The sequence below is a fragment of the Amblyomma americanum genome, chromosome 9 (genome assembly GCF_052857255.1).
Source record: "Amblyomma americanum isolate KBUSLIRL-KWMA chromosome 9, ASM5285725v1, whole genome shotgun sequence".
Classification (NCBI taxonomy): Eukaryota; Metazoa; Arthropoda; class Arachnida; order Ixodida; family Ixodidae; genus Amblyomma; species Amblyomma americanum.
The window spans coordinates 147,811,925-147,838,394 of NC_135505.1; positions in this window are offsets into that span (position 1 = coordinate 147,811,925).

The window sequence follows — 26,470 nt, forward strand, 5'->3', positions numbered from 1 at the left end:
ATGATCAGGAAGGCTTTCGTAAACGACATTCCATAATAGATCATATTCACACTATCAATCAGGGGATACAGTAATATGCAGAATATAACCAACCTCTCTATATAACCTTCATTGATTACGTGAAAGCATATTACTTAGTGGAAACCATAGCAGGCAATGCTGAATCAGAGTGTTGATGAGCATTACGTCAAAATACTGGAAGATACATATAGCAACTGCACAGCTACCATAGTCCTCCATAAAGTCAGCAATAAAATTCCAATCAGGAAGGGCACCAGGCAAGGAGACACGATCTCGTCAATGCTATTCACTGCCTGTTTACAGGAGGTATTCTGAAGCCTGAACTGGGAACAGTTGGGAATAAGAGTAAATGAAGAATACCTAAATAATCTGCGATTCGCTGATGAGGTTGCCTTGCTGAGTCACTCAGGAGGTGAACTGCAAACCAAGATCAATGAGTTAGACAGACAGAGCAGTACTGTGGGTCTAAAAAGTAACACGCAGAAAACCAAGGTAATGTTCAACAGTCTAGCAAAGTAACAGCAGTCCACAATTGGAAGCGAGATGCTGGAAGTGGTAAAGGGATACGTCTGTTTAATTAAGGCAGGTAGTGACAGCTGATCCAGATCTTGAGAGGGAAATAACTATAAGAATAAGAATGGGGTGGAGCACATATGGCAGGTTCTCTCAGATCATGAAAAGCAGGTTGCCAATATCCCTCAAGAGAAAAGTGTACAACAGCTCTGTCTTACCGGTACTCACCCACACCGCAGAAACGTGGAGGCTAACGAAAAGAGTTCAGCTTAAGTTAAGGACAACGCAGCGAGCCATGGAAAGAAAAATGATAGGTGTAACGTTAAGAGATAGGAAGCGGGCAGAGTGGGTGAGGGAACAAACGCATGTTAAAGACATCCTAGTCGAAATCGTTAGGAATAAATGGGCTTGGGTAGGGCATGTAATGCGAAGGCGGGATAACCGCTAGTCTTTAAAGGTAACGGAGTGGATTCCATGGGAAAGTAAACATAGCAGGGGGTGGCAGAAAGTTAGGTGGGCGGTTGAGATAAAGAAGTTTGCGGGCATACGCTGGGCGCATCTGGCAAAGGACAGGGTTAACTGGAGAGACATGGGAGAGGCCTTTGCCCTGCAGTGGGTGTAGTAAGGCTGATGATGATGAACCATGTGGGCTAGTTGGTGTATTTCGGATATAACTACACCAGCGAAAGTACGAGACACCAGGAGAAGAACACAGGACAACGCTGGTCTACCAACTGAAGTTATATCGAGAAACGGCCAACCTAGGTCACCATAATACGCATGCGTATCAGACGCACTAAAAAGCAGCGCATATGTGGCGATTCACCAAAGAGTGGATACACGCTCAAGATCTGGCAAACACCAAAATTTGGCATATCAATCTTGCACGCTCATACTTCTTCGTAGGAAATTAGATTCCTTGTTCGTGAGATACAAATTTGGTGCACTGAAGCATGTGTGAATGACTTGCAACCTAATACAATAGGCTTCCAGGATTTCCCTCTCCTCCCTGTTTTTACCTTTTCCAATGACTGAAATGTTGTTAAAAGCCGGAACATAGTTTTCACAACTCCTGCTGTGACGTGGGAGATTATTTTGATCAGGGAGATCTTTTAGGAAATTGTTTTGTTCGCGTGCCCGGCCGTTTACACATATGCCAGTTTGGCCGGTGTACAGCCCTCCACATGAAATGGGTAGCTTTTAATGCTTCACAGTGCAGCCCTTGGACTTCTGCCCCTCACTGGCCTTCGCCATTAGTGGATCTAAACCCGAAAGCTTACAAGGTGCAGAGAAGACTGCCGTCACGACGTGCCGTTGTGCCCCGTATTCTTCAGGTTATGCCAGACACCGAGAAGAGAGGGCACTACTTCAACTTTCTTCCTCTCCAGCCTGACATTTCCCGAATCCCGTGTGTTTTTGTAGACGTGCATATATGCCAAATATCAATTAGTGGCTCAATTTGGGGATAGAGAAAGTGCCTATGCATCGAACCTAAATATAAGTCATAGCATTCCGGTGAAAAGTTATAACAAGGCAGCACTTTCAGTAACCGCCTTCAGTTGTAAGTATTATGACGGCCAGTTCCAAGCTTTTACTCACAAAGCGCACACAGCCCGAAGATGAACACAGACAAGAGGGGAGCCACCACAAAGCGCTGTTCGTCCTCGCGCTGTGTGAGTGAAAGCATGATATACCAACTCGCTCAGCAACTGATTTTAAGCAGTTCCAAGCACCAGGAAATCTCCCCTGTTATTCTAGGAAATCTAGTTTGCACGGCTGCCACATGCTGCGTAACTGAACACTGAAAATCAGGACACCCTCCCATTGGCTACAGCTTGCGCGAAGCTCCTCCGAACTTACCCGAGCTTCCTACCAATGGCTGCAAATCGCGTCAAGCTCAGGACTTCGAACTAAGCCGAGCTTACCCGGGTTACTCAGAGGCTTCACACAAGATTGTCACATAGTGGTGACTGCAATCTGGAGATCAGAAAGTTGGCGAAAATTGCGTCTAAATAAAACTCTTCACTTGGGCTGACCTGTGCCCACAATGGACTGATACACTCGGCGGTGGCATAGCAGCAAGCGTGCTCGGCGGTCGTCGAACAGAATGCCCGCCGCTTTCAGCCGTGCTTAATTTAAAGCTGATAGCGAACTTTCGAGATAAAGCGTGCAAAGTTAGTAGAACATTCCGGAACAACTTAGATTCGGCTCCCCCTGGGTGCGATCAATCGAGATAAATCTGACATATTCAGGAAAACTTTACGCAGATTAACACAGGGAGGGAGGCACACACACACACACACACACACACACACACACACACACACACACACACACACACACACACACACACACACACACACACACACACACACACACACACACACACACACACACACACACACACACACACACACACACACACACACACACACACACACACACACACACACACACACACACACACACACACACACACACACACACACACACACACACACACACACACACACACACACACACACACACACACACACACACACACACACACACACACACACACGAGCGCGAACTTGCAACTACTTTCAGAAGCGATACACCGCCTTAAGGAGCAGAAAGGGCGCAAGCGTACAAAATCCAGAACATCACGTGTGGGAAGAAAAGAGCACGCACATAGGTACAGTAAATATTGCATCAATGACAGGCACAAGAAGAGTCATATCAGAACTTAGCGGAATAGCAAAGAAACCAGGAACAACAAAAGCGGGTTATCTATTGCGATGAAAATCACGTTCCTTTTTGGCAAGGGCTACCGATGGCTTACTGACGCAGCCTTCCGCAGTACCAATTTTAAGGGCCTCTACAATTTCCCGGGCCCGTCTATCGGAAGCTCACCCAATAACAACCGTAGAACGGAGCAAAGGACGGCACCACTCTTTCTTCTTCTTATTCTTGTCAGTGTAGTGGTTTCATTTGAGGCAATGCAAAGACAGATTCGAGCCGCCACTCGCGCCCAAGGAATTGGCATGCTCTCTGAGCCCGTCATGTCTGGCCTATGTACACAGACCCACAGCTGAGCGGAATATTATACCCCACACCAACAGTGGAAGGCACAAACTGAGTTTGGTGTTTGGTAACACATTTGTTCTTCTTTGCCCTATTGCCTTGACACCTGCTGGTCATGGCGCACAGGCGGGACAATTTCAAGGGGGCTGTAAAAACGACATCAACTCTGAACTTATTAGCCACTCTCTTGACACTGTGCAATAGCTTGTGAACATATGGAAGGACTTGAAAAGGTCTTTTTTCTCTTGCCTACCTAAGGTGAGGAACATCGACGGCCCTCTCAAACCTTTTGAATTGTTTAAGCAGCGACTCCGCCACAGAACCTATTAGCGATCTCGGGAATCCGGCCCTCCCCAACGTTCAACCTTGTAGTCAAAACTGCATTTGACCCTGTGCTTGCACGACTTTGAAAGGGCTGATCTTAGACATGACGCAATGCCACGTTTTATGAGTTTAGAATAAGATGGGTCATATGATGACGCGGCATAAAGGCACAACAAAGGTGTTTGTCGTTAGTAAAAAATAATTTTAGATCTAAATATGGTAGACAGTTGGCCTGTAGTAGTTCAAGGGTAAAATTCAGAATCTTGGAGCAAGCAAAGAACTTCCCCAAGACTGAGTCAGCAACCGTAGAAAAGTCATTGTTCAAATCTAGTTGTAGAAGGACTAAAAAATCGTCAGCATATCTAAAAATGCCAACAATGCTTTGGTTGTCAAGATCAGCCTTCAAGTGTCGGTCAAATTTAGCTAAAAATATCTCATGAAACTGGCGCGACACAAGAGCTAATACATATCCGGCGTTTTTGAACATGTCACTTATCCTCAAACCTGACTACCATCGAATGCAAGTACAGGCTCAATAACACTGAATTCGATGGTAGCCAGTACTGCGGAAGGCTGCGTCAGTAAGCCATCGGTAGCCCTTGCCAAAAAGGAACGTGATTTTGATCGCAATAGATAACCCGCTTTCGTTGTTCCTGGTTTCTTTGCTATTCCGCTAAGTTCTGATATGACTCTGCTTGTGCCTGTCATTGATGCAATATTTACTGTACCTATGTGCGTGCTCTTTTCTTCCCACACGTGATGTTCTGGATTTTGTACGCTTGCGCCCTTTCTGCTCCTTAAGGCGGTGTATCGCTTCTGAAAGTACAGTTGCAAGTTCGCGCTCGTGTGTGTGTGTGTGTTCCTCCCTCCCTCCCGTCCTGTATTATCCTGCGCAAAGCTTTCCTGAATATGTCGCTACACCAACTGGCCCAACGTTCTAGCCTACTGAGATAAATCTTGTCGCGTCTAGCATCGCAAACAAAGCGATACAGCGGCGTACCGGCAGCTTTGAAAAATGAACAAATAAACGTTACAAAGATTCGCGGCAATATTCTTACTTGGGAGCGTGTTGAATAGTGCTCTCACCCTAAAACCAACAGGCGATCACGATAGTCGGTAACGCGAAGTTTGAGCGGAACATTTCACATGCCATTTGCTGTGCCAATTGATGTGCATAGCATGCCACCTCGCAGTTGGTGCATTATACCAGTAACCATCCGAGAACTTCCCGCAGCGGCCACCTTTCAGATGGCCTTTCGCTCTGCTGCTTGGGCAACAGTTATGCCGGCAACGACGCGGAGCGCAGATACGGAAGCGTCAGAGCGGCGCTCTAAACATAAGTAACACATTTAGCCAGATACACTGAAGGAGAAAATACGCCTATTCCTTCAGTTGACAATGTGTTTTGGAGTGTCTAAGCGGCCAGTCAAAGCATTTTTTTTTAAAAACAGATGACTGCAAATAATATAGCCTCCTAGCGTTTGGCCCAGTCGTCGATGAAAGCGCTTTCAACGAGGCTTATAACTATTATAAAGTTCTTCGCGTCGTTGACCACAACTTTAATGAAACTTTTTTAATGGAGGCTTGCATGCGGGAAATTCCTTGGCACCTCTAACTCCCTGCACACACGAATGCGAACTTTTGGTCCTTATGACGTCACCACCTGCTGAGGCATATAATGGTGGCCTGTACGGGCAATATACGTATAGATGTGATAAGAAGGTTGCCGTGCATCCGTCTCAGGAACGTCAGAAGTGCATCAGAGAGTGGACAGTCGAATGTCATAGCTGTCTTCATAATTGCGGGCACCGCCCTTTCTTGCGATGCGAGTAAGCCCCCCTTGCCAAAGTGACATCATTTCTGCATGAGCTAGGAAATGCATTTTTTTATAACTCGAAATGTACTGGATGTCAGCTATCCTCGTTTTTCTATATTTGTGAGCAGAACAATACTTTTTTTCTCTACTGAATAGTTGAGGAGGAACGGACGGCCGGAAATAATTTGGTGCTCCGGCTTAACAATATTACTCTCAAACTTGAAAAGACCGAAGTAATGGCAGAAAAACTGCTCCTCGTAACGAAGACTGCAAAAGGACGACACGTGAGCACGGTATGTAGAAGGCAAAACCGCAAGGTTGGGAACTTTTATTTCACCACGGAATATTTATTGATTTTATTTACTTTGAATACCTGCAGCGCCCGAAGGCATAATTGCAGGGGAGAAAGAATACATATTGTTTGCATAAGGGCAATGCAAGGAAGGAAAGACAAGAAAAAAATAGTGACATAGCAATGAAAAATAAAAAAAAGGAACGAACAGTTTGCAGTGTAGATGTGAAGGTCCTCTATAGAAACGTGATGCAGGCAGTGCAAGCTCTAGCCACAATTGCTCAGTATCTTCGCACGCGAAAATCTCCTTTCGCTCTACTATAGGTGACGACCTATATCTTACACAAGCCAGTTTTGTAGCGATAGCTACATTACGGTAGCATTTCGAGCCTTCAGCGTGGCGGTCACGTGGTGTGGGGCACGGCGCGGCGCCGTGGCTGATCACGTGGTTCATCACGTGGTTGGCCACGTGACCAAGTTCCAGTCGGCCAGTTGTAGCTTTCGCGTCACTCCAGGTTTAACCAGAGCTAAACCACCGCCATTTTTTATAGCGCTGTTACGCTGTTCACTTTTGAGGCACTTAGAGCTGCAGATGACTCCTAAAACAGTATAGACATCCAGGTATTGGTTGTTTTCCCTTTGTAGTTATGCTCAAGTTTGTATTGTGCATTGTTTCCTTTTTATCAAGGGATAAGTGCAGTCGGTTCTGTATGTGGCTAGTTCAATAAAGAGCAAATGAGAAAAAACTCGCTGTTATGAATTTTTGTAATAGCAAAAAGGAACAGCCACTTTCATCGGCAGATCATTTCTGCGCAAAATAATTTGAAATTTTGGAGAATGATGTAAGGTGTTAGTTTTCGGCAGATAAATACGTCTTCGATCCAGGAGAGAATTTTCAACGATATACGAGAAGGTTCATCGCTAATGATAAGCCAGAAAAATAGAAGTGCTGAAGTGGTAAGTTAACCACGTTAGACGTAGGAAATTGTCGACTTATATCACTAACAGTAAAACTATCAGTACACTTGCGAACACAAGAATTCTACTTCATGCACCATGCACTTCGCGCCGAGAATCATGAAGATGTGAGGGCGTGTTAGTTGATTCAATGCTAATAAAACTAGTTTAGCGATTGCATGGCCTCAAAGCAAACGGTAATAACGAACTGGACGCTTAATTTAGTTGAGTATGTTGTTCTTTAACTGATCCGGCATTATATTATAGCAGCACAATCATTTCGCCGTCGACAACCGCAGGCACTGCGGAGGTGTGACAGGAGTTTCATCATCTCTACTTCGCTTCGGTATAGTTTTTCATCTGTGCACAAGACAATTTCATTTTTGCGACGACAAGACAATTAAAAATCCAGTACATTTATTTGCCTGTATGTATAATTTTCTGTTATGTTTCGGTGCACAAAAATTCTTAGCCATAACTTAGTATGGTGTCAATAACTGCACGAATACAGCCATTCCGTGATGCCGCCATGATCTCTTAAGTAATCGTTCGAGACCGATTGTAATTGCCGCTTAATCTTTATCCCATTTGTGAAAATACTTTTCTCCTTTCGTAAGTGCTTTTTGAATTCTTCCTACAGGAGGGAATTATTAATAATACGGTGGTAATAAAACCTGTGCTCGAAGCAGAGCGCTCATTGCAAGGCCAGATGCTTCACGGGTTATACGAATTTGAGGAAGTCAAGCAAGAACTGCTCGAAATGGGTGCGTGACACGGAAGTTCTGTCACCTTATAACACACACTCACTTTGTAAAGTGCGATTTATGTTTCAAAAATTCAGACTGCACATATAAACCTTGCTTGCCGTCACCAGCCGAAGTTTATACATACAGGATGTCAGCAATGTGCTAATGTTTTGATGCAGCAATACCTAATGACGACTGCGGTATTTGAGGGAGGGGAAAGTATTCGTATCGTGGGCAATAGAACATCCCTGATAATAACAGGGATTCGATGTTTTCTAACTAATCGTTCTCAGTTTACTGTCATCGCTAATGGACATTTTCCCACAACAAAAGTTTTCTCTCGTTTCCCGCAGGGCTCGGTTCTCGGTCCACTTCTGTTTTAAATCTTCATTAACGATCTTCCTTTCGACTTTTCATCGCCAATTCAACTTTTCGCAGATGACTGCGCCTTGCATCGTCGCATAACTAACATTAATGGTCAAATATTGATTCAGACACCTAAACACAATTGAAAACTGGTGTTTCACATGGCTAATGACGGTAAACGTATCCAAGTGCAAATGCATTCAGGTGACACGCAAGCACACCAACATCTACAAAAGTATTAAATCGATTAAAACACCGTTGTACAAGTCGAATCATACTGGAATCTTGGAATCCATACCAACAACATCCTCACCTGGTCCGAGCACAGTTTTTTCTCAAGGTTTTTATTGAAAAAAAATCACAGGTATTATGTACATAAATCAGTACAGAAAGACGTCCCAAAGTGGAAACTGTCAGGTTGACCTCTTGTTATTGTGTATATGGCGTATCATAAAAAATATGCCAGATAGCAACTATATAACGGCAAAGAGGTGCAGTGGGAAACAACCAAAACAACAAGTTTCATTAGGCATGCTAAAATTTTACATCAAAATGATTGCTGCTGACCACGGCAAAGATGTTCACAGGACGAAGTCGAATCGGGGCCTCCAGTTAAGCAGCTTCGGTCGAAAATGCGTCGGGGGTCAGACTAGACGGACATCTGGTGATGGCCCTAAGCTGTACGCGAATGAACTCCGTGAAGGTCGTCCAAAACGTGTGCTTGACAGCGCACGTCAGCCGCGGGGAGACACCGACGTTCATGCTCGTGGTGCAGATTGGGAATGTCGCTGTGAAAACGGCATTGAAATGTGATACTCCGTGAAGTATCTAAGAAAAAACTCCAGTAGCATAGCCTTCAGATGGCGAGGAAACAGTGGCGCTCTTCGATGGTTACGCCGTCAGTTCAACGGACCGCTTTGGTTTTCAACAGTTTCTTCGCCGCATGCTGATGGTTTGCACGGACCTTGTAGTGCACGCTCAGCATCGCTGTTCAGTTCAGTTAAGTACACGTCTGTTCATTTAGGCTCAGCCAGACAATAGAGATATGCGATACACCGCAGCAGTCATTCGAACATTGAGCGTCAAATCGTCAAGCGTCAAAAAACTTCGTTGACTTTACGTGTTCTGCCTGGGGCAGCTTGCCAGACGGCATGAGTCTTCAAATGGCAACTCTATGCTTAACCGCCATGATCGCCAGTAACATAATACTCAGCTCTTAAAAAGCGTCGTCAGTTCTTAAATTTTTCAGCATCTTTGATGGTCGCCTAACATTTGATTTTTCAGAGGCGATGCTTGCATTTATTTTAACAGCTTGTGTCCAGCGCTAAGCGTCTCTGTCTTTCACATTTTAAAAATGTCTCTTTATATGTTTTAATTCATCTAGCACTAGGCTGAATGTCTTGCCTTTGCTATCTCTGAACATGATTTCTTTCTTGCCACCATTGAATGCTGCCCCACAAAATTTATTTGAATGCTGCTTTTGCAGTCTTGAAACCTTTTCCTCTTGACGCAAACCACGTTCTACTATTTGTAGGGATAACCTTTTCTGTATTCTTCGACGTACTCTCGTCGCTACCATCCCATCGTTTTTCACTTCTTTGTTCGACGTGGCAGCGTTCGTTACGGTTTTTTACTTCCCCCACTCGCCGGTCCTAAATTGGTTTGTCAACTTTTCCTGGACCTCACGTTTATTTCTTTTTGGCGTGTGTTTCTCCTTTCATTATTTGCTGCGTCATGGCACATGAAACGAAAGAAAAGATTAAGCACAAAACTCGCGCACCATATCTGATTAGTCTCAAACCCACATTGATAAATGTCATGAGAATCGCTAGAAAAACATATCATGACAAGCTGACTCCAGAGGTGATATGACACACGAATCGAAGTATGTTTTGCAGGTAATCCACAAAAGTTGTCATTCCCTTTGTGCGATTTCATAACATTACCACAAGATCGGGACAGCGGCCAGCCGTGCCACAAAACACAGCGGCTTGCCACGTGCTTTTCTGCAGCCAATCAGTCATTCTGTTTCTTACTTCATGGACGATGTCCCACGGGATGACAGCCAAGTTTCCAACTAGAAAAGCATGTACGGAATTCCTACCATGGTAGCCGTATACAATTACTGTGCCACGAATTCCTCACAAAACGACAGGGGTTTTTCTGAGTTATGTAATAAAAAATTTAAACGATTGTGACGGCATGCTGTGGTTAAAGTACCATTATCAGCGCACATGACTTTCACTACTGAGGCACTAATGTGGGACGACCACATTGCCTACCTCTACGGGAAGCCTTCGCGTACGACTGGCTATTTGCGTCGCTACTGTTCATCTTTTCCCATCTCATTTAACTTATTATTATACAGTTCTCTGTTTTCATCGGCAATGAATTATGGCGCTCTTGTCTGGGGAGTCACAACGCTTGATAATATCAATAAAGTTGCGATTAAAGAAACGTGCTATCAGCATTATTGCAAAAGTACCTCGTTATTCACACACAGCCGAATTGTTTAAGATATTTAACATAATTGGTATAGAGTCATTATATTCTTATAGACTAACCCGTAATTAAAAGTCGGAAAAAATTAAACACGACAATTTTTTAGCAGTGCTGGCCGCACTTGCTACGATGCTATCCTGTGTGTTGTACACGAAATTCGGAAAAGTGGAAAATTGGTGTATGCCGCACAAATTTGGAGAAACAAATGTTGAAATATCGTCTGCCAGCTATCCTGAACGAGCTGTCTGGTGAAGATAACTGAGATGTCTTCAACAAATCGTTCAGGGATCTACGCAGTATGGTCGATGTTCCGGGTGATCGAAATTATTCCGGAGCCCTCCACTACGGCACCTCTTTCTTTCTTTTTTCTCTCAGTCCCCCCTTTATCTCTCCCCTTACGATTCGGTTCAGGTGTCCGCCGATTTGTGAGACAGATAATGCGCAATTTCCTTTCTCCAACCACCAACTTTAATTTTTTTTTATTTCAGAATACCCTGCCGTCGCATTTCCATCTTACGGTGCGTTAAGCCGCCCCACAATTTTGTTGTAGGTATCATGCTGGAATTTCAGACTCAAGATTTTTATTTGTTCACCTAAGACATCCCACCCCAGCAATTCTAAAAGGTACTCAGAGCAAAATTATAGTTTGTGGTTACAAATTTTGCTGCATGCTTCTGGGCTCGCTGCTATTCACCTTTAAAAAAGCTTGTGACTGCACCCGAGCTTCGCAGTTGAATGATGTACTTTCAGTTGACGGAAAACAATAATTTTAGAGGATTAGAAGAGATATATTTTCGGTTGTGCACTCAAGTTTTCTGAAAGAAATTAAATTAAAGAAACCGTAGATCGCGAAATTTTGCTTACCAAAGCATTACCTGGAGCGGCATTTTATTCATACGATTAACGTTACTTATATACAGTAAAATCGTCGCTATCCACTGTTCTTTTCGAATAAATAGCCGTGTAATAAAGAGCTAGGTCAGTTCTCACAGATCTTTGTAAACCTGTCGCTAAAAACATGCTACTACTAGCCATCACCCAACCCGCCGCGGTGGCAAAGTCGCCTTGCTGTTCGGGTGCTGTTCCTATCGTCGCGAGATTCAAACCTGTGCGGCGGCCGCAGTTCAATGAAGGCGAAGTGCAAAAACACGAGTGTGTTGTGCAGCGTCATGTGATGAAAGAGCCCCAGGTGGTGTACATGAATCCAGAGCTCTTCATTACGGCATCGCTCGAATTCCATGAATCTCCTAGGGGCGTTAAATGCTACATACCATAACATACTATCATTCTTCTGATGGTGCATGTGGCTTTCAGACAAATGGGAGGATTTGAATTCTTGTCCATTCAGCTTAATTTCTAGCATCCCATAGTCAATGCAGTATGTCTCACTGTTTCTATTATCTAGTTACACAAGAAATGTCTGTTGAAAAAAATGCGGGGAAGCGTGAGGTAAGGAAAATTATGCAGAAATGCGCTATAATTTTATGGCGACAAAGTCTTCAGGAGTGGTCTGACTTGACTTGGTAAGGCATGCAGTGACGGTTTAAAGCACCATTCGCTCGTAAGGCAAATCACAATGGCCTTCACAAACATTAGGTATCCAGCGCGCACGTCAAGAGGCGCTATGAACTAAATACAGATTTCGCGATAGCAGTGAATTCGGGTTGTTATCACAGGCCTTCTTGATATCACAGACTCGTGGTTGACTCTCTATGGGCCCCTGATAAGAACAGCGCAATTGCAGGCCAGCGAAAAGTACGCGTATTTCTATACACTTTTTTTTTGCGGTGGCTTCGCACAGCTCAGTGAATTTGTGACTGCGGCACTAAACTGCGCATGTGGTGTCTCTTTCTTGTTAGTGTCCTTGTGGCGCCGAAGTTCATTTCATCGGCAATAAACGGCTTCGTTGCAGCTGCTGCAAGCGCTGTCTAATAAACGGTGCCCATGCAGTGCAGCTTCCCTTCTTTATTTGGCGTGTGTTCTGCTGTTATGCCAGCTGCTTCCTTGAAACATGTGCAACAAGCAAACCTGGCGTGTGTCCCTCACTTCTATCATAATGTTACAGTTAAGGCCGTCGACTCGCTCAAGGATGTGTGAAGTATTCAGGGCCACAAAGCAGCATCCTGTGCTCGAATCCGATGTTTAGAAACCCAGGTGCACACTTTGAAAGCTTGTATTAGCGTTGGGAGATACACGCTTCAATTAAAGCGGATATCCGGTCTTTTTATTGCCTCAAAAATTTGCTCGTTTCGCACTCAGTTAAGCCGTTAGGAGTGCTATGAGATTTTGATAACTCTCACTTTGTGTCACGTTGATTCGCTCCACAGACAAAGAACTGGGCTGCACGCTCGGCAGTATAGGAGATCGCATATGCTTATTCGATCCAGTGTTTGTTCTGGTGATCCGTCAAGTGGTCTTACAGCCGCTGAAAATGCTGTCTGCGCAGGTACTTGCGTTGTTACTAAGCGCTCTGCCGGCATTACCTTCACAATCTGGTTATCCGGAATTGCGAAGTGATCTTCAAGAGTACCAAGACGTTAGCAGGGTAAGAGCAGGGTGTTTTGTTTTTTATCGTGGCCGAGACATATAGCAATACCAAGTTAGAAAATTGTCGCACTTGTTAAAGCTCTGAAGTACTGTCGAAAAACATATATTCGTTTTGTTACTTCGAGCTCTTCTCCCCGACATCATGTTCGTAACATTGCTAGTCGTGATTAATTCATCTTATTTTTCACAGGTTGGCTTTTTGTATACTTCGAGAAAAGTGGAGAGAAAAGGACGGAAAATGAACAATAGAAGAGCTTGTGTCTAGAACCTGCTTAGTATCTGCGCTGTTTTCATCAGAAATGCAACAACCACATCAACTTTCTGCTCTGTTTGAGTTTAAAATTATTTACCATTTTGTTATCAAGAAAAAGAAAAAAAAAGCTGCTTTCTGCTGTAATTCTCATCGAAAACATACATAAAATAAAAGTGTGTGCGCAGCCTCTTGCGTGCTGGAGCAGGTTTCGCCGCGGTGTGCAAATCATGTTTTATAGCAGTCTTTTCTTATGAACAGTGCTACCCTGACGTTGGAAAGTGGTACATGATGTACAGAAACTTCTACGCTGATCCAATTTTTGGTGGAGCGGCAAAATGTGTCACCTTCGAGAGATACGGCGTTTACGAAAATTTTACTACGCCTGTCAAGTACTCTTACGGCAGTCATGGTTCAACGTAAGAACTTTCGTTTTTCGGTCTTAAGGATTCGTTTATTGCAAAAGCCTACTAATTAGAACCGTGCGCATATTACTGTAGGTCATGGCTCAAAGAATCCGCACTTTGATTTTTCGGTGCTATGAAAGAATCAATCAATCTTTATTTCGCCAGTACAAAATGCAGAGCACACCTGAAGAAAAAGCTCAGATGAGCTCGACTGGCGTCTGTGCCTAATGTGAAAAGGCTCAGTTGCAGCGGCTAAAATTGTATGAACAGCAAAACCAAAGAACTTACAGGCGGAGAAATCACGGAGATGAACAGAGCCAATTGATTGTTATCAAGAATAAAGGCGCAAAACAGCTGGTCACATGAGCTCAATAGGAATGGGGCATAGACTAAACAAAATTCAGCAAAGTAGATATTAAACTGCAAGTCTGAAGCTGTCGAACAAACGCAAGCCCACAGTTTCCGCAAGACCTATGTTGACCAAGAAAGCCATGGCACGGAAGGGATTACTTCATGTGCACAAGGCACGAAGAATGTAAAAAAACAAAGAAAGGACAGGTAACCTCTGAGGGGATTTCTTAAATCGGCTTTAAAACAGGAGGCTATTTCAAGGCCGCTGTCAGGTACTCTATAAATGTAAACCCGGCGAGTATGATTGTACAGGGAGAAGAAATAAAATGGATTTCAAAGTGTGCATTTCTGAATATATTCAAGCGCAAAAATTGTTAAAAACGGATTTGCTTTGTTTTTGTAGTGATGAAAAGGTAAAATGTTGAATTGTTGTTAACTCTAACAACTATGTAACAGTTGCCAGTAATAGCGCGTACGTCTTTAATCGGGTAGATTGTTTTCTTGCCTAGCACTTCTAAGTCGTCTTATTTCAGTGGCAATAATTTTTATAAGTAATGCATCAATCAAGACTCTTAGCGGTACTGTGTATATTGTTTAAAAGACCTCCAAATAACGACACCTTGGAAACGTGTAAGACGTATAGACCGGCTAGTAGACTTCACTAGCTATGGATGCTATGGCGGGAAGATCCGAAGTGCAAGAAACACAAAAACACGAAAAGGTGGCTCTCACCTGCGCATGCGCTGAGAATGGGAAGTCATGTTCTCAAATTTATTACTCAACGTAACCAAGTATTTTGACATAATTGAAGAAATATAGTTCTCGCATGAAGTAATCTTGCCTTGAAATTACTGTTTCTAATCTTATTTTTTAGGAACGGCGAAATTGCCCTTACTTCGTCGACGTGCTACAACACCAAAAACAAGGTTATCTTCGTACCCAGCAACTGTAGGTATTTAAGAAGCATGGCTTGGCAAGCACAAATGGAAATGTTTCGAGAGAGGCATAAATAATAGATGCTCGTATGAGAACGGGCTTTCAAGTAGCCCAAAGCAGAGTTCAATTAAAAACAGACTCAAAATGTTGTAACATAGCACCACCGAAAACAAAGAAATAACGATTTGGTATCGATAGCTATGTGATTTTTCTTGTTCGGTTAGTTCTTCGGTTTCCCTTAGATCTAGTGGAAATTAAACCAGAAAAAGACCTTCACTCCTCGAACACCACATCTTGAGGGAATTCCACTTAGTTTCAATGACTTGTATGACTTATTGGCTCTTTTTATTAGCAGGATAAGTTGGGGTACTAAACGACAGGTTTTACTTTAGATTTTAAAGTATAGAGCATAAGTAAGAAAAAAAACAGCCCATTTATACACGCACGCTAACAGAAATTCCATTAGCGCATCATTTTATGTAGCACACACGACACAAACTCGAGAATTTGTTCCCTTCGCTAATGGTCTTAGGAACGAAGGATATTCTGAACAATTGACTTTTGTTGCGAATTCACAAACCTTGTGGTATGTTGGACTTGCTGTGCTTTATAAAATGTTGTTGCCCATATTTTTCGTGTTGAGCACCAGCGGCTTAATGACAAATGGCGGGAAAAAACTTGCGACGTAGTTTCTTTGGGCGCTTGTGAAGCAATTCCCAAATCAATGCTTCTTTCGTACGGGACACACTGTACTCAACACCATGTGTGCCAGACACGAAACGAGAAGCGGGGTTGTGCACCTTCTGTAACTCATCTTTGTCGCGTGTTCCAGGCGGATCTCAAACCGCACACGCGTATTCACGAGCCGATCTGACATAAGCCTTGTATAGGTTGTCTCGACATCCCAAAGAAAAAGTGCTAGCCTTTCGGCAAGAAAGCGTGTCGGTTTTACACGGTTTAGTGGCAGCATAATCGACATCGCCAACGACAGATCAATTTGGAGGAAAACAAACGCCTAAATAATTCGTTTGAAACAACAGTACCAATGTTATTTTGTTACCACATGAGTACACATCTGAATTTTCCTTTATTATAACTTTCATATGAGCAATTGTGTTAAAATTCAAGATCATCTTCCACTCACCGTGCCACTCTGAGATTCGACTAAAATCGTGCGAAAATATTTCAAACTTCGCACCACAAGTAACTGCTCCATAAAAGACTCAGTCAACTGCAAATAGTAGCATTCGAAAGTACATTCCGTCACTTATGTCATTCAAGTACCGCTAAGAACAATAGCCGGCCTATAGCGGAGCCCTGGGGAACGCTGGACACAACGTCGAACATTTAAAACTTGCGTACCATTTACTACCACAAACTGTGACCCCAAACATATGCTGCTAATCCTTTACCCAAGAATCCACTTTTTGTGTAATGTATTAACTGGTCATTTTTCAAATTATTACGCAATGCGTTACGGTGTCCAAGGGCTTTTTGAAATTCAGAAACGCATAGCCCAAGCTCAGTCGCCTGTCCACTGCTTCCACGAGATCTTGCACAAGTTCAGTTAAATGCGTAGTCAAGACAGGCACCTCCGAAACCCGTGCTGATGAAGAATGAACAATGAATGTGGTAATTAACAATTAATGTGTGTTCATATGTGCGGCTATTCTACAAAATGTGTTTAGGTGTCCTGTAGGCAACTACAGTTAGGGCTGCTGGCCTATCACAGCATCACAAAGCGGAGATTTCTACATTGGCGCTGTGCTTCCCATCTTCCAATAAACTATTGTTTTACTGCCCTTTTTGCAGCTACTCTCTCACAGAAAACGTTTTATATTATCTATACGGACTGTGCTGCTTGCTATATAGCCAGACACCAGTACGCTCAGAATGGTGAGTGAAATTCCGCATATTTACAACTATCGTGCAGCCGCAACAGCTGCCTGTCCTGGGAAGCTTTGATAAACGAGAGTTTTCATCGAGGAGCCAAGCCGATCGAGAAATTTTCAGTGCGACAAATCTTCCTGAGAAATGTGATGGCCGCGTGGACTTGTTATTTGTATACTGTAGCTCGTTCAGAAGCGTTTTAAGTTGTTTATGCGACAACATTTCTCCTTCACCCCCTGTTTTATCCTGTCACGAGAAAGCTTCGGATACGGTGTCTGAAAAAGACATCCGGGCAAATGATGCATGCCCTTCTGATCTAAGCACATTTTTGCAAACAAAAACGAACGCGCAGAAACGGTAATCATGGCGACTAATGTGAACGCGCTCATTAGTTTTCGATGCTTGTCTTGCGAGAAGCAGAAGACGGTCATAAATGACATTTGTAGTATGACCTCGACCGTATCATGGTACAGTTAGCCTGTTGTAATCAGGATACCTACCTTCGTTGGTACATCGTCATTGTGAACGTAACACATGCCCAATGATAACAATTTAATAGCGAATACGCAACTGGTAATGCAGAAAGTCGGGACTAGCTCGCGTCAAATGATGATTGTGCCCTCTGCCTACTCCTTCCTGCCACGCTTGGCTGCACCGAAGCTTTTTTTACTGCTGCGACGACAATGTCAAACATGATTTTCCCAGCAACCTCCGTATTAAGGCGAAAGCCTTTAATGGTTCATACCCGCGGTGGCCCTCCGTCCGTTACTCTCTTCAACTCTATAAGAAAAAAAAAAGTATCTGTGCACGATGCGATTCGAACCACCATCCTTCCGTTCCGCAGCCGAGCGGGCTAACTAACGACTACGCTACTTCCTGCCAACTCATGTGTAGTTTTCCTTGTCTAGAACTCTGGAGAGTATCATCAGAGTAGAATCAGATGGATGCCTTCCAAACGCCCTCCAGGGTCTCCAGCATTTAAGATTCAAAAACAATTGTGTACTTAATCAACATCTTAACCACACATCAGTGACCCAAGCAACAACACCGCACTAAAGGGTTTCGCACTTTACGTGAACAAAGTGCACCCCTGAATTTTTTTTGACCATGCAAAAAAGTTATTTATCGATAAAATATCTTCATTTTTAAACCAACAACTATTAAACTCTGCAAGATAAAACTCGCCCAGCCTTCTGTATTTGCCTTCTAAATTTCCTCAAGAATCCACCAATTGTGCATGCCCGGTGGGAGGTGTGTTTCTGCTTGTGACTGCATTGCTGGAATAACTGGTGCATCGTCTTGGTTATGTGATAACAATCTGCACTTAGGTCTTTGTAGAACGACATGCTCGCGTAACGCAAAAGATAAAAAATATGTCACTAAGACTGTCTTTTCATGTAGAAAGAAAGTGAGGACAAATACGAACACGGAGCTTCTATAAGCTAGGAAGGAACAAAAAAATGGCATATAGCTGTCGCCATAACCATCCGGTTTCTCAAAATAAAAAAGGGCGTGCATCGACACCGTTTTTTCGTCGCGGATATCAGAGGCTACGCTGCGCCGTCATTCACTTCAAAACGGCGGAAACCGTGATTTCCACAGATTTGAACCGTCACGACTGTCGGTGTTTGGTCTTTACGAGTTTCAACAGACTTGAAGGATGGTTTGAATCCTGTTTTATCACCGTTAAAGACCTATTTTGCTGCCGGAAGTAAGCGGCGTAGTCAGAGAAAGAGAAACCATTTTTACTGAGAACAATTAACAGGATCCAGTTGCCCTCAGCCTGCCTTGAAGGCGTTTGACCGGCGCCGCTGTCCATGTTTTTCCTACTTGCGATGGAATGCCGCGACTCCATTACGAGACGTCAAAGTATCGAAAGGGTCACGTGATGTCTTCCACCAATGACGGCGCTCAAGCCACAAGTGAGCCAACAACTTCGCTGTAAAAGAAAACGATGAAATAAGCGTGCAAGTATAGGCGTTTTGAACGCACGTGATTTTGTTATTGAGCTGCGGCGGTTAGATAGAAATTCAAGCACATTCACCTCTTTCGAGGTGCTTTATGAATGCCATAGCATTATAGGCGGATTAGGTCGATTATAGGCATTAGGCGAGCGGATGAGATTAGGAAGTTTGCAGGCATAGGGTGGACGCAGCTGGCAAAGGACAGGGTTAAAAGGAGGGACATGGGAGAGACCTTTTCCCTGCAGTGGGCGTAGTCACGCCGATAATGATAATGATAACGATGATAACGATAATGATAATAATGATGATAATGATGATAGTGATAATAATGATAACAATGATAATGATAAAAATGATGATGATGATTATAATGATGTTGACGATGATGGTGTTGATTATGTTGTTGTTGTTGTTGATGATGATGATGATAGCATTATAGGTGCCCGTTGACACGAAAGCAGTCTGCGTCCGTCCATATCGCGAAATTCCCATTGGACAAGAAGGGCGCGATGTGTTCGTGACGCTAAGCCGAGCCGTACCGCTGGCGCTACCTCTACACCACTGAGGAACATTCATTCATTGCGATACCTCATACCTCAGCGTAGGCAAGGAAGAGTTCGACTCACAAATTAGTGTGGTCAGTTAGCGTCACTGTTTGCAGTCCGCAATTAAATACGGCCAATTAGCATTGAACAACCGGAAGGGACATGTATGATGCGTCATGCTATCGCATCGTGCCGCTAAAGGTAAGCTAAGCTATGTGCATTTTTTTTTTCTTTTTGGTGCCGTCACAAATGCGCAGGCTACGGATGTTCCTACTGGCGTCGCGCAGACACACTGAATGAGCCGGCTGAGTGCTGCGAATTCATCTACGCCGAGAACTGCGGAACGTCTCCCAAGTACCTGGTGTACAATCCTTCGTGCCAGCAGGGAGGCTAGGTGGGCTGCCCCTGAAGCCCAGCTGTGGGAGTGAGCAGAGGCTGACATGGCGCCCCGAGGGACGCTCTCGCCCACCTGCTGTTACAGCCGGCGGCTGGGCGTTGCCACCTGCTGAAATATTTATTGAAGCCATGCATTAAATAACACTACGCTTCACTTCATTTCTTGCTTAAAACCACCTCACCGGTGTGCTAGACACAGCACATGTTATGAATCAGCAGAAGGCTGAATAACGAGAGCAGTATTGCATTGTACGCGGTGTTCAAATTCTAGAGCTATACTGTACTTGGTTTATGGCTTTCATGTGTGAAGCTACAATTAATGTCCAACTGACGGCCCTGGCACATGTGAACATAGATCAGTACTGCTTTCATGCGAAGAATACGCCTTTACTCTGCCCCTGTAAAGCAGCGTCCAGGCGGAGGTTAAAAATAGCTACTTCATTTTTCTATTTCGCTCTGCCTTAGGGGGTAATCCTTTACCATTTAATAACTCGCGCTGGACCAAGGTATACATACCTTTGTGTTTGTATGAATGAAGTACAGTTGTGCATCACTGCCTCTACTCGTTTTCCTTGTGGTGATACTAGCATGTCCTTTCGGGCTGCCCGTGCCTGAAGTTCGGGAAGTGTGCCCGTGCTGTCGTTTCTTATTCGCGCAGTCCTGCCTTTTTTTTATGATTAGGCTGTTTTTTTCCCCACGTAGTGCGTCCCTTAACCGCTATTGTAGCATCTCGCCCAATTTTTTCTCCTTCAGTGAGACATTTCTTATATACAGTGCTCGTTTGCATGTTTAAAGCTTTCTAGGGAAGTGTCGGTAAAGGATAAGGCGCGGGTGGCCTTTATGCACAAGATCAGAATATATCCTGTGGACGGCCAACCTAAGGTCTGCTTATGCATCCCTGATAAGAAAACTCCGGCAGGATATGTCGCGTATTCCGTTCCGATCTATGGCGACAGATTCGCTTCTATAAGTACAGCCTACACGTTCCGTGCGACACTTTAAGGGATTACCACCGATAGGAATGCCTCTCCAAAGAACTAAGTAGGATTGCGATCCAGGCAGTCGAATTAACTGATCCAGGATTAAGGTCCGGCTGTCTGAAAAGAAGAGCACTAAAATTGCATCAGCTGAGGCTCTGTAGAGCGGAAATGCCCGAAAACTTGTTGATGATGCTATATAAAACTTTAAAGCATGGAAGTCAGCTCTTTACGGCTTATTTCGGGAAAATTTTCATCAATCAGGATAAGACATGCATCCAATTCGTCTCATTTGAGATTGCGTAGATGTTATCTCGAGAGCTGGCAGGTCACATCTTAATTCTGCGTACTTAAACTCCTTACTGCACTTCGTTCAAAGAACTTCAGCTGGCCCCTATGGATAAGGAAAACTACAAAAACGGACTGTGCAGCTGCTGACTACGTCCAGCATGGTACTACGAGGAATGTAAAAGAAACCAGCAGAAACATTTCTTTTCTCTGTTAGCTCCATGCATATGAAACAACAACAATCTTGATTACGGTTCCTATAAAAATTTGACAGCCGGGTCACATCGTATACAATTTTTGAAATTCAAAGTGACAGAGAAGGCAAAGAACAAGCATATCGCTTAAAATGCAGTAGCTCTTGTGCAGTCAAGTCTCGTCGCCTTTTGTATTTTCCTCTGCGTCGAATTCCCAGAACGGCTTCTTTCAAAGCAGCCAATAGATTTTATGCAAATCTTGAGAAAATCAAGTTTCCTCATAGAGACGGTATATTGCATATGACCACTGCGGCAATACTGGAAAAACGAATTCATCCTATCGCTGCTACCGGGATGTAAAGTCTCTTATCAGCTACACAAACACCTCATCCTAACGCGTGTTTTAAGCAGTTTAAAAATAAAAAAAGTGAACAGGATAAAGAACCCGACTACGCTCCATCCTATAGACACCAAATTTAAGCTGCGAGTTTCTCTTTCAAATCATGCGTTAGACATTAGAATACATGCACCACCACGTGCTATTCGCCTACGACAGTTAAATAATTAATAACTGAATTTCTTCTCTCATGATGTCTTGATTTCGGTTCCATCAACTGAAAGGTGACTATGACGTGCAATTAGACTGGTGAGGCACGAAAAAATGTCTACATAAACGCTGATAAGCAGTTTTAATTAACTACAACACTTAAACCAGCCTGCTAGAACTGAAATGACAACAAACGAAAACAGAAGTTATATTGCCTTTTTTTTCCCTGCCCCACGGGACCCAAAGACTAATAACACGTCAAAACCATCGTTCGGTAAACGAAATCGAAACAGCGCCACGATGAAATTCAATTACAAATTATTTAGAGGTTGTAGGCGAATATCACGGGGTGATCCATATGTATTAGTGTCTAACGCATCATTTGAAAGAAAATACGCAGCAAAACTTTGGTATCGATAGCCTTTAACGGGTATGACGCGATAGCGTTAATGAGTTAATGCCCATGTATGCGGAATGTCATTCTCTGCTTTATATTCATATATACCTGGGAGTCCTATAGCCCTCTGGTGTAGTGGTGCAACGGTTAAGCGATGTGCAACTGACCTGCGATGGCAGGTGCTGCCATCGGTGGGGCTTGAGCGACCCAGGTTGCTCTTGCCGAGCAACCTCCCACCAATCATTAATTTAACTGCCATCTGCCGCGGTGGTGAGTTTACCGACAATCCGTTGGGCAGGTTGTGATGATGCCACAAATCGTATTGGGCGATAAAAAACGTGTGTGTGTCCTTCCAACGCCATTGTCATAATAGCAGCGAGGCCCGCGATTCAGATCGTTTTCCTGCGATAGCTGCCTATGATTCTTCCCCGATTCATAAATGGCGAGAGCTGTAATAACTGTAAATGAATATCACCGGAAGAGTAGGTGCATGACCTCACTTAGGTCTTACTCGCCTGCGTTTTGTGCCTCGCGCGAAGAGGATGTTGTATAAAACAGAAAACAAGGCAGACGAAAGGCTGAGCGCACAGGTACAGGATTGTTAGACGTGCGGCATTAATTCACTGATTTACGACTACTGGGAACGAAAACAGACAGATGAAGCTGTTTCAAAGCATTTTAATCTCCTGTTGTCGGAAATTCCTAGGTTAGGGATGTTAGCACTGGCGTCGCGTTGGCACAGAGCTCACTGACTGCTACGAACTCAGCGCTGACAACTGCGGCACGTCGCCCAAGTACCACGCTTGTGACCCTTGGTGCCACGGCCGAAATTCCAGGCCGGCTTCAGCAGGAGCCCGGCAATGAGGAAGCCCCAAAGCAGGCACTGGACGAAGTCATCGAACAGCCGACGAGTGGAGTTTTCCATATGCTAAACACTGTGTAAAATTAAGTTATGCCCTGAGTGATAAAGATCAAATAAACTGGCATTCATTCTTGCGTGGTGCATGAAGACCTTTGCGCACCCGTACAGCAAACTCCTGGCACAAACTGCAGAGGAACCTTAGGCAAAAACCAAGAGGGCACTGCAATTGAAAGTGATATAAACAATGTAGTGTCACGCGACTCGATGCAGTATTAACAAAGGTGCAAAAAAATTAAAGGCTACTTCAGAGCAATCATGAGGCGACGCATGGAATATGTGCCGCTTCTTGGGAAATGTGCGCAGTTTTCGTCAGTGTCGATAAAACTGAGCTACCATGAACGACAGCTATATTTGAGTGAATTCCGCTCTTCCTTGAGCGATTATAATCTTTTTCGCTACAAAACATGACTATTAGGCCCTCTCTGCGTTAACCGAAGAAATCTTGGTCAGCTTAGCTGGTAGAGTTACAGCATTGGTGTGGCAGCAATCTTACACTCGAGCCCCGGACCAAAGTGTGGATTTTCCTTCCGGTCACTGAAAGAACTGTCGTTATCCTATCTGGTAAAGTTTCAGCCTTGCTGTGGCCACATTCTTTAATACGAGCCCACCAGATCAGAGCGTGGAAATTTTTTGTGCGACTGAAGGAAATCTTGATTAGCTTAGCTGATAAAGTTTCAGCGTTCGTGTGGCAATATTCTGATTTGAGCCACAGACCGGAGTGCGGATTTTCAATTTACTTTCATGACTCTCTGCTGCGTCGCACGTCCAGCAGCCGTCGCGATTCTCCTGTTCCTTCCAGCTCGTCGTTATGAGAAGAGCGAAGATTTGGCGATGTTCTGCTTACGTAAGCCATGTTTTCACTGAAACACGTGGCGTATAAAACAAAGCTCTCCGAACTCATGTCGTCTGTTAAAGCTATATATTATTATGTGACGGCAAGCCGATGAAGCCACAACAACATGACACGTAATGAAGGCATGACTTAGGGGCTGCAGGACTAGCGCGAGCGCTCCATCCCGCGCCGCCGTTACAAAAACTTCTTTAGACAGTCTATAGACTGTCTATATACGAACCCTAGAGAACAGTCCCTAGGCAATACAAATCCTTAGACAGTCTATAGACAATCTATAGATTTATACACTTTTAGTAGACATTTGTCTATAGACAGTTATATCCTATGAGTAGACAAAAATATGCCGCCACCGTCTGGAAGACGCTGAAGTAACGAGCGTTAGCTGTTTGGTTTACTAGAATTAATATGATTGAGATTAAAGTGAGGTACATCAATGAAAATACGAATGTGTACTTTTATTTTCACATAGGTTAACTACTGGCTGATATATTAGATTTATAAGTGACGTCACCAATCAATCACGAATTGGATATATCAGTGACGTCATCAATAAATAACCAATTAAATATACTAATGACGTCGCCAATTAATCACCTATTGGGTTGCTATATCGATTTACTATGGTGGCCGCCATCTTGAATTCCTCGGACTGAAAATCTCACGCCGAAGTGAGGTGGCAGCAGGCCTCAAGGAATCGAGAAACGTGATGAGTAAGAGCTAACGCTTTTAAAAGAAATATCTATAGGAAGGCAATAGAGTCAATAAGAAGTCTATAGTCTGCCTATAGACCATTTTTATAAGGGCTGCGGTGACCGCCTGCCAGACCCGTACAAGCCTCGCCGTCCTGCCCTCTCTCCTCGCCCCGTCCCTCTTTGTGCCCAGAAGACACGATGAACTGAAGACTACGCGGTGACCACAGACTATGACCCCCGTTGACACCAACTGCGGCCCACTCCTGAGCATACAGCTCCTCCGCCCACGGGCCTTGGCCTTCTGCTCCTGGCGAGCTGTGGCCAAGATGCGCGTGGGACACCGCCCTTCTGATCATCGTGTCATCCACCTTCTTTTAAGGCGAAAACCTTTAATGACTCATCGTTGTCCGTCCGTCCGGCCGCGAAACCTGCCACACTACGACATCATCAATGGCACAACTGCTATAACCCATATACTCTTAGCCATTAGGAAATGATTGGTAATTACTTAACTAGTCCATAATTTGCAATAAGTTAAATATTAGAGCGAAATAAATAAATCAAAATTTAGAAGGTAAATAAAAATGACGTATTACAAAAAATGAAAATGAAAGATTACAAATGAAAAATAAGACAAAAATAAGTAAAAATTAAAACTAGCAGCCAAAGTGGGCGCTGAAACGCTTTCGCCTCGCGTACTTTAGATCACCAAAGTAGCCCCTGCAATTTTCTCCGCGCAACTATTCTTTGAGGTCATGTACTGCTTCTCGTAGTCGGTGCACTTCTTCAAGTCGATGTGAAAATGTAACATACCTGCACATCTCGAAGTCACATTAATCGAATTCAGTAGTTTATCTAAGAATCACCAAATACTAAACAGACAAATCCAGCTCTGCGGAAGAGAGAGAGAGAGACAGCATGAAAAGGAAACGCAGGGAGGTTAACCAGATGTGAGTCTCCGGTTTGCTACCCTACACTGGGGATGGGGGATAGGGGTTAGAAAGATGACAGAGAGGAAAACGCAAAAAAAAAGGAACGTGCACACATGGAGACACACACACACAAGGCGTTCCAGTTAAAGTCTTTCACACAGGCCGGTAGATTGTAAGAAGCGCAAAAGCGCTCGCACGGCCTTCTGCCACGGTAGGTCCTTTCGATGTAGAATTCTTTTTTCAGATAGCGGTTGGTCGTCCAGTTGGTCAAGTTCGTGGCTAAGGCATGCCCTCTGTGGACTGTACTGCGGGCAGGAGCACAATATATGGCCAATTGATTCTTCATGGCCGCAGTGGTCACAGGTTGGGGTGTCGGACATCCCTATGCGGAAAGCATAGGCTTTAGTAAAGGCAACACCCAACCAAAGTCGATATAAAAGCGTGGCGTCTCTACGGCGAAGCTGTGATGGCGCTCGAGTTTCTGTAATAACGGCGTACTAAAGCGAGAAAATTATTGCCACGCGGAGGATTACGCATTAGTTTATCTCTCAATTACACTCACAAAGAGCACTGCGTGCAAGAGTAGCCAGAAGATATAACAGCGTGTTGTACAATGTATTGAGAACCATTCTGTGCATTCGACTATAGGTGCCTATCTGCTCGGCTTTTTTCATGGCGGTTCTGAGCTTTTGTGTAGCGTTTTGTGTTGCGTCCTAAGGTTCGTACTATGTACCCTTCGAACGATGCGTAGTCTGCCACCTATACTGTTGTGTACAGTT